The sequence below is a fragment of the Trachemys scripta genome, chromosome 11 (assembly GCF_013100865.1).
Source record: "Trachemys scripta elegans isolate TJP31775 chromosome 11, CAS_Tse_1.0, whole genome shotgun sequence".
Classification (NCBI taxonomy): Eukaryota; Metazoa; Chordata; order Testudines; family Emydidae; genus Trachemys; species Trachemys scripta.
The window spans coordinates 56,985,499-56,995,244 of NC_048308.1; positions in this window are offsets into that span (position 1 = coordinate 56,985,499).

The following is a 9,746-nucleotide window of genomic DNA, read 5'->3' on the forward strand; positions in this document are numbered from 1 at the left end:
CGCACAGCCAGGGTCGGGGCCGGGACAGAGTCGCTAGAGCCGGGGCCGGGGGTGCTGGGCCGGGGCCAAGCCGGGCCAGAGCTGCCGATGCCAGAGCCTCTTGGCCGGGGCCGGCCGCCAGAGGGAGCCGCTCGGCTGGGGGGACCGGACTGGGTCACGCCTCCTCACGACCCCTGCCTTGCCGCCCCAGCTTACCTGCTGCCTGCCTGTGTCAGGCTTCCCGCGAACATTTGATTCGCGGGAAGCAGGGGAGGGGGAGGAGCAGGGGGACGGAGCGTTCAGGGGAGGGGAGGGGAGAAGGGGGAATGCGGGGTGCTCGGGGGAGGGGGCGGAGTTGGGCCGGGGACTTTGGGGAGGGGGGGAGTTGGGGCGGGGCGGAGAAGGGGCGGAGTTGGGGCAGGGGCGGAGTTGGGGGGGGCACCCCGATCTTTGGATCATTCAGCCCTCGCTTTGGGCTCATGGAGACGGAAAATGCTTCATTGCTAGTGATCTGGAATTTACTGTTGGTGAAAAGTGCTGGCTTGACAGCCCTGAAGAATGGAATCCTCAGTTTATGCCCATAATGGATAGAGAACAGGCAGCAGCAATCCAAGCTTCTCCACACCACCCTATCAACGTACGTCAACCCTGACCTGGAAGCAGCTTCCCTAGGGCTGAAAGGGTCCATTCAGTACTTACCCACCAGACTGAGACTGCACTCTAGTGCCATTCTGGGACGGGTTTTGTGATCTAGGCAATTTGTACTCTGAAGTGCACTGACACCACCTCGCATTTCAAACCCGGTAGGTTACCAATAGCCTCCAGAATGAAGCCATTACCAGACCGGGCCAGATTTGAATCAACAACCTTGAAAGTCTCCACATTCCATTAACAATCCCTCTGCCATCCAGCCTCTCTCAGACATTTTATTTTTTTAAATATCAACTCAAATATGTCCAAACAGCACCAGGTACTTACCTTCTGAGCATGGACAAGTGGATATGGCACCAGCATGGGAGCTGGGAGACCTGGAGTCTAATTCTTGGTTCTGCCACTGATTTGCTGGGTGACCTTGGGCAAATCACATCACTGCTCTATGCCTCGGTTTCCCCAACTGTAAAATAAGGATAATAATACTGTGTAAAGTCCATTGAGATCTATGGATAAAATATAAGCAAAGCATTATTTTTGTCGATTGCACACTCCTCAGGTGCTTGGAAATCACCTACCATACTACAAGAGCTACTACAACCGAAAGAATGAATAGCAGTAATATGTATTCATTTATTATTCTATAAACTGGAAAAATATACTTCTGTTTCTGATATATTGCTGGATATCTGACAAATCTTGTGCTCAGAAGCAACGCCAATCAGGAATTACATTTAGTTCAAAGAAATATTTTGCATTGTTCACTGTTATCTAGGAGACACACAAACATAAGGTTGCATCACCCAATGTCCTTGAGAATATTCCTGTGGTTTGGTCTGAAACTGTGTATACCATAAAAATACACAGCTTGATTTCTGGATATAATATTGTCTCGCACATGCTCCTATCAATGGGAGGGGTTTAATTTTCTTATTTAAAAAGAGTGGAGGAAGCATTGATTTCATGCGTGTTTACATTGGCTCTGTGCAATGCTTTCCCTCCTTTCCTTAAAGATCATATAATATTTGTTCTAAAGCAATAAGGGCTGATGCAGCACACACAGTTCTGCGACTAAACAAGGAGGGTCCTTCATATGTCACTGCTGTCAACTTAGAACAAAAACTGAGATGAATGGGAAAAAATAAATAAATCTTTTGTTTTCAAAGCTAAATAGCCAAAAATGCAGCAAGAAAAGTTCCATAAAGGTTTAGCTTTCAGCAACACATAGTGGAAACAAAGCTGATTCCTCCTCTTGCCGTGCCCCCTGACCTCAGAGTTTTATATGTCACTGCCTAGAAGGCCTCCAGTCACGGCAGCCTCTGTGTATGGCTTTCCCAGGACTTTCAAGGTTTTCCTTGGGGGCTGTTTGAGTGGGGGGGGGTAAGGAGGGGGTGAAGGGTTTTAGCACCAGCCTCAGATTTAAAATAGCAGGGGGAGTTTACTGATTAATATTCATGAGGAGGGAACAGTCTGCTTTTTGTTACCATTGCCATTTCTCATGCAAGGTGCGTTTAAAGGGAGGAATACATTTAGAAACATATCCGACTATCACAACCACCACCACCTTTAGAGATATAGAAAGGCAGGAACCTAAGCAAAGCTCAAATGGTAAATATTTAACAGGGAAAGCACTTGCCTTCCCTCCTGTCCGCTCTTTCCTTGTATATATTAAACTCATTATTTCATTTTAACAAGGGGAACTGTGTTTCCCCAAAATCTCCACTCCCATTGAATCTCTGGGCCAAAGTGGATAGTTCACACACATGCCTATAAATCCCCTCCACCACTGGCACAATTGATTGTGTTCCTTTGTTTGCGGGGTTTTGTAAAGTCACTACTGAATAGTCACTTTGTAGCTGGGAAAGCTGTTAGTTCTATTTGTTGAGACGACACTTCCAGGGACTTATTCTCCATTCACTGACACCAACATGAGTCAGGAGTAGCTCCACTGAAGTCAATAGATTTACACCAGCGTAAAGCTGGAGTAAAAAAAAGAAGAATCAGTAAAGCAGAAACTTTCAAAAGTAGCCTCTGATTTGGGGTGTCTTCATTTTTGGACACCCAACTTGAGAAACCTTGTGTCTGATTTTTAGAGGTGGTGAGCACCCATATCTTCCTTTGACTTCATTAATGGCATTCAACACCTTGGAAAATCAGGCTAGGGTTCTCATGTTGGGCACCCAAAAATCAGTGACCACTTCTGAAAATTTTAGCCAACGATGCAAAGCCTTTCAAAGTGAAGAGAAGCAAAGGATGTCTTGATTCTGAGCTTCCACCCAGCAAGCGGGCAAGTATCACTGCTTATCTAGTAAACTCAGCTATTATTTGTGCATTTCAGTAGTAGCTGATTTAAGAGAGACATCACAGTACACATGTTCATACCTGAGCTCAGAACTGGGCCAGTGAGCGACTGAGAGAACTTTAAATGGCTAAGAACTAAGAAATTTTCTCCTGGTCTCGTCTCCCCAGAACAAAGAGGCACTTTACACCCATAGGGGGCATTTTCAGAAGGGTTTAACTGATTTAGAGTAGTTATCAATGGTTTTCTGTCAAACTGGGAGGGCGTATGTAGGGGGGGGTCCCGCAAGGGTCAGTCCTGGATCCGGTACTAGTCAATATTTTCTTTAATGACTTGGATAATGGAGTGGAGAGTATGCTTATAAAATATGAGGATGACACCAAACTGAGAAGGGTTGCAAGGACTTTGGAGGACAAAATCAGAATTCAAAAAACCTTGACAAATTGGAGAATTGGTTAGATATCAACAAGATGAAAGCCAATGAAGACAAGTGCAAAGTACTACACTTAGAAAGGAAAAGTCAAACGCACACCACTGCAGAAGGGGGACTAACTGGCTAGGTGGTAGCACTGCTGAAAAGGATCTGGGGGTTATAGTGGATCTCAAATTGAATGAGAGTCAATAATGTGATGCAGTTGCGAAAAAGGCTAATATCGTTCTGGGGTGTATTAACAGGAGTACTGTAAGACATGAAAGGTAAGTTTCCTGCTCTACTCAGCACTGGTGAGGCCCTAGCTGAAGTACTGTATCCAGTTCTGGACGCCACACTTTAGGAAATATGTAAACAAATTGGAAAGAGTCCAAAGGACAGCAAAAAAAAAAAAAAAAAAGTTTAGAAAACCTGACCTATGAGGAAAGGTTAAACAAAACTGGGCATGTTAAGTCTTGAGAAAAGAAGACTGAGGCGGGGACCGGATAACAGTCTCCAATACATTAAGGGCAATTATAAAGAAGACTGAGATCAGCTGTTCTCCGTGTTCACTGAAGGTAGGACAAGAAGTAATGGACTTAATCTCCAGGAAGGGAAATTACAAAAATCTTTCTAACTATAAGGGTAGTTAAGTTTCAGAAATAGGCTTTCAAGAGAGATTGTGGAATCTGGGTCATTAGAGGTTTTTAAGAGTAGTTGCAGAAATCCCTGTCAGGGATGGCCTAGGTTTACTTGATACTGCTCCAGTGCCAGGGCGAGACATGATGACTCCTCCAGGTCACTTCCAGCCCTACATTTCTATGATTTTATATTTAAGGAGCACAAATCCCACTGAACACCAGGGAGACCTGTGCTTCCAGACCCAGGTCTGGAAACTTGTGGTCAGTGTAATAATGTTGGCTAGGGATTTGATTTTCTTATGCTGTTTATATACTAAAAAGACCTCGTAGACATTAAGACCAGAAGGCATCATCGTGATCATCTTCTAATCTGATGTCCTGCACATTGCAGGCCACAGAAGCTCACCCAACCACTCTTGTAATAAACCCATAGGCCCTAGCATAGAGCCTGTTATACCAGCAAAAAAGTGCCTTTGATTGCACAGTTTATTTTATTTTTTTGTTGGAAATGGTATAAGCTAGAACAGGAAAAGCACATTTTTGCCAGTAGAAGCTGCATCTACATAAGGAGGGCTTTGACCTGGTCTAGGGTAGATGAGTCCTAAATCACAGTGCATTTGAAAATCCCACCGTTAATCTCAGCACTGGGACTTTTTATTTCCTTGAAGAGTCACAAATAAAAGTGAACCCTTTTTTTTTTCTAGGTTGCAGCCCACTGTGTCCCTGCCACAACCCTGAGGACCCATCTTACAGGACTTTCTTCACAGCCCATCAATGGTACTACTCAGCCTCCTGGGGCGCAGTCCTCAGGGGCCCTCACTCATACAGAAGCAAGCTGCATGATGGTTTGGCCAATCCAGAGGCTAGGCAGATTGGCCTTGTGAGGGGTGAAAGATGGCTCAGCCACTCTGTAGACAGGGAACAAGGAACTCTGCTAGCCCCCTGCAGAGCCTGGTCCTTCTCTCCTACATGCAGATGAAGGTTATTGCTACTGGGAGTCTCTGGGGAGCAGCTTGCGGTAGACACGGAGTGGGAGTCCAGGGACCTGGCACTCAGAAACCGCCCGCTAGGAGCAGGAGTGCAAGGGGAAAGGTTGGAAGAATAGTCCTTGTGGCTTGTACACCCCCAAACACTTCCTTTCCTCTGGGTGGTGGGCACCTCCAGACCTGATGGACCCTGTGCTGGCTGACAGAGCCAGCTCTGATGCTGCGTGAGAAAGTAAAGTAAAGTAAATTATGGAGATATCCTATCTCCTAGAACTGGAAGGGACCTTGAAAGGTCATTGAGTCCAGCCCCCCTTCACTAGCAGGACCAAGTACTGATTTTGCCCCAGATCCCTAAGTGGCCCCCTCAAGGATTGAACTCACAACCCTAGGTTTAGCAGGCCAATGCTCAAACCACGGAGCTATCCCTCCCCCTGTAAAAAAAAAAGCTGAAAGCTGACAGAACAGTTGTGCAGCCCCCTTAATGTTTCCTCAGGTGTCACTCATTCAGGGAGCCCCAAACACCACCTCATGCTGGCAACTGACTCCCCAGCGACTCCTGCCACCACCCATGGCAGTGTGGTGCAGTGGAGTTAAGGCCTCCACCACCTGGAGGAAGGGTCATGGCTGGGCAGCCTCAGAGCATCTCTGCTGACACTGCCACGGTGGACTTATCCTCCCCGAATTTGCTTGCCATGCCTTGGGTGTGGATCCCAGCTGGTCCACAGAGCTGTGCTTGGTCACCTTTGGAGCAGCAGAGTCAAGATTTGTCTTCTCGAGCAGGTCAATGTTGAGCCGTGATTAAAATAATTAGAAACAGGAGCGAGAGCTCTCATCACACCAGCCAAGGTGGAGGAAGAGCTGTGGGGGAGCACTGCTCTCCCAAGCCAGGGTAAGGGAGCCATGCCCCACCTCCAAGCCCTTTAACCCCTGCTGTTGAGTGACACCAAACATTTCCAATCCTACCCCACCTTGATTACCATGTCTGCAGCTCTCCTGCTTTGAAGAGCTATGCCTGATGCTGATCCTATTGTGAATGCAGCGCATGACCCGTATTAAGCAGGTAGGCCAAGAAAACCTGCATCTTTCTGCCTTTAGGGAGCTCCTCAAAATACAGAGGACTTACCTTGAAAATGTTTTCCGTACTGTTTGATGTTGTGGAACCATCAGTGGGAGTACAGAGAGCATTAGATGGGTGGTTATTGATTTGTTCTAGTTTTATTAAATTAAGTTCATTCAGACGCTTCCCTCTCCACATTGAAATACCTATTCTGAACACTGCCTTGGGCGGGGGGAGAGGGAAGGGAACTTGAAAGTTGAAACATTTATCTAAAGAAACCTGTAATATGAAAATGGACTCCATAAAAAGTATATATTATTTATATCACTCATATATTCTTTTGGGGTATAGTATTTCCAGCAATTTAAATTCTGGAAAAAATTGGAGTGGTGTGTGTGATATTTCTAATGACAAAACATACATATACATAAAAACATGAAGAGAATAAAAATGAGGCTACCAAGGGACTTTTTCCTTTTGTCAAGCAAAGAGGGGAAAGGAAGATTATATCATCAGCCTCGTTCTGTGACCCTGAGAGTTGAGAATTATGTTCTTTGTAACCTATACCCACAGAGTAATGACAGACACATTAAGTGCCCGAAGTCACATGATGACCAGGCAAGACCTTTTATCCTTCACAATTCCTATGTTTAGACACCACTGGAGCAAAACAGATTTAAAGAAAACGTTATACATTAAAATGAAAGTTGTGAGAATTAAGGGTGGTCAGCGTCTCAGAGAAGGTGCACAGGACCTTACAGAGCTGTCGGGCTGTTAACTGGTTTGAACTGGTTAAAAGGGTAGGGAGGAAATCTTGGTTGACACCCATTTTCAGTCACATGTTGTTCTCCTGGTATAAACAGGCCTAAGTAGGAAATCTGCTACTATCACCACAATGAGAGTCTGAAGAACACAGGGATAAACAGCATTCTCTCTGGGCCCAATTCTGATCTTACTCCGATGTAAATCAGAAGTAACTTCACTCAAGTTGTATATCTGCATACAACAGGTGTGAGATCAGAGTGAGACGTTCTCCCTGTTTGTATGATACTGTAATGAATGGTTCTGTTTGCATGTCACTATTTCCTCTACTTAAAGTTAAAATAACTGTAGCCTGTGCTCTAATTGGGGGTGAGGAGTTTTTTTAAAAAAAATTCTACCATTTTTCAAGTGACAGCAAGAGGTAGGGGTATTGCTCTGTCCCCTACACCCTTTCACACACACACGCCACCAATTCCAGCACTGTCGGTAGCAGATTTCATTTTTGAGAGAGATGTAGTTTTCCCATGAAGATGATATGAATAAAAGAGCTTATTTTTCCCCCAACACAGTGTTCAAAAGCACATGAGTGGGTTAAAATTTGCAGTTCTTTCTCCTCTCTGGCATTGGATATATTTTGAGTCACGATGCATTTGTGTCTGAATCAGATTTTTTTAAATCATTAATTGAAACTGTCTGTCTCTATCTATCCCCCCCCCTCCATTCTCCACCCAATGAATCAGTAATTTGTAACAAGAGAATCTGGCTAAACAAGTTTCTAATTCAAACGCCATCTTATGGACAAAGAACTCTTTGAAAATGGTTTCCATCTTCTGGCTCCTTGGGATGGAGTGAGAAGTTGCATTTTTACTGTTGATGGAATTCATCTGTCCCCTCAACTCTGTCAAATCTCGAGTGCTGTACAGTAAGAGAATGTGGAGTTCAGTGAAGGAGGTGGAAGGGGGGTAGGGACGGGAAAGAAGGCCCTCTGTTATCCGAGTCCAAGTCAAGCAATTTCCTGCCAATTAACATACGGCTGCTGCTAACATTTCTCCCAAGAACAAAGCTCCAGCTAAGGAGGAATTTTATACCAGTTGATACAAGGTTATCGATAAAAGCTGCCCTTGCTAAGGTCCTGGTCTTGCTCCCATGGAAATGACTGACTTCAGTGCAAGCAGTATTGGGCCCTAGGGGAGTCCATAGCCAAACTTACTTTGACTGCTGACATTAAATGATTGATAGAAAACTCCCATTTTATAACAGAAGACTTCAAAAGCAGCTTCTAAACTTGCACTGATCATTTATCACATCTATGTTCACACTGGTGTAATTAATTTGGAAGCTCCACATACAAACTACATTTGCATTCACAAATATTGTCATTGAGTACACGACAGGGTGTTGCAAGGCCAAATTAAATAATGTTGAGATCCTTGCTATAGAAATGCCAAGGATTATTTGACCATGATAATAAAACTAAAAACCAGCTAGGAATCTTTGAGACTTCTTTCTGCAAACAAGTGTATTCAATTAACTTAATTATACAGTGAACCAATGTGTTGGGAGGCCTGAGTGAAATGTAGGACTTGGGAATCAGAATAATAGATACTGTACTTGTAATTATAACTATGTTGGACATTTTGTATCCTGAGATTAGGCTCTTTTCCTTTCCTCTTCTGAATCTTGTAGCTTCTTTGAGGAGGCTGGTGGGAAGAGGTTAAAGGTCACATCGAGCTGCCAGTAAGAGTGAAAAATGGTGGATACTGCCTCTGAGCTTGGACTATGAGTTCCATTATTTCCCTTTGTAATGGTGATACCTTCCCATGGAAGGCTTGAATGTTGCAAATTAGCGTTCTGACTTATCTTTCTAATTACCTCTTCAGGTGTAACAGCAAGCCAGCTGTTGGGAAGAACAAAAGAAGTGGCTTGCCAGTGTCCAGATTCAGGCATCTGTTACAAATGCCTGTAGACCTGTAAAGGGCTTGATTTGTTTTTAAGTGAATAAATAAAAAGGTCTTTTCCCCGCTTCCAGAAGAAACAAGGATCATACCAACTTCAGCCCTGCACAGAAATGATGGTGAAAATCTCAATCTCAAGAACAGAAACTTCAGCAATGAACTGCCTGTCCACATAATTAGGTGAACCTTAGAGAAAATGTAACATACAAACTGAGCTCAGAGGGGGAGAGATTACGCATTATTCAAAAATGAGAGAGAGCAAGATGAGCTTAAAATACACTCCTGGGTCTGAATTTGGGGAAGCTGACTTCTATGGGGGCTGGGCTTGAGAAAAGATTGAATAAAAACTGCAGGATTTGGCCCTTGATGTACACAATGCTCTTCCTATATACACATAAAAACTCCCATTGATGGGAGTGGACGATTTTATCCACAGATGCAGAGGGATTGACTCTGCAACCTTCACTCATGTTGGCGAGCACTTTCACAAGAAATCCCACAGATACTTTAATTTCCCATGCTTTCTCTGAATAACCCTTTGTAAACCTTACACTGAAATCTGATTCCTCAGCAAAATTTTCTTTCCTCCATCTCACATCCAGGCTGCTTGATTATTGTAGGATATTGCTCCTGGGGACTGGGATTCTGCCATTTGGGGGAATTTTTTTTTGTTTAGATAAAATAATCGTTGACATTAGAAAAAGAAATCTCTCATATAAAGAATGACATGGACTTTGCAAACCAACAGAAGGAATAGAAGACAAGTCGTGTTTTGGGATGATAGATCTGGGACTTGATTTTTAGTAAGTTATGCAAGTGGTATTGGTGCATGTGCTTAGAATCTGATGCAATTCCCATTGAAGTCAATGAAAAAAGGCTTTCACTGACTTCATTTGAATTGGATCAGGCCCTTATTGCATGTGCACATACAGTGCAAAGATCTGTGCAAGCACATGGCCAGACAGGTTCCTATCAAGCCACATGTGGACATAATCCCTGGGCGCTGC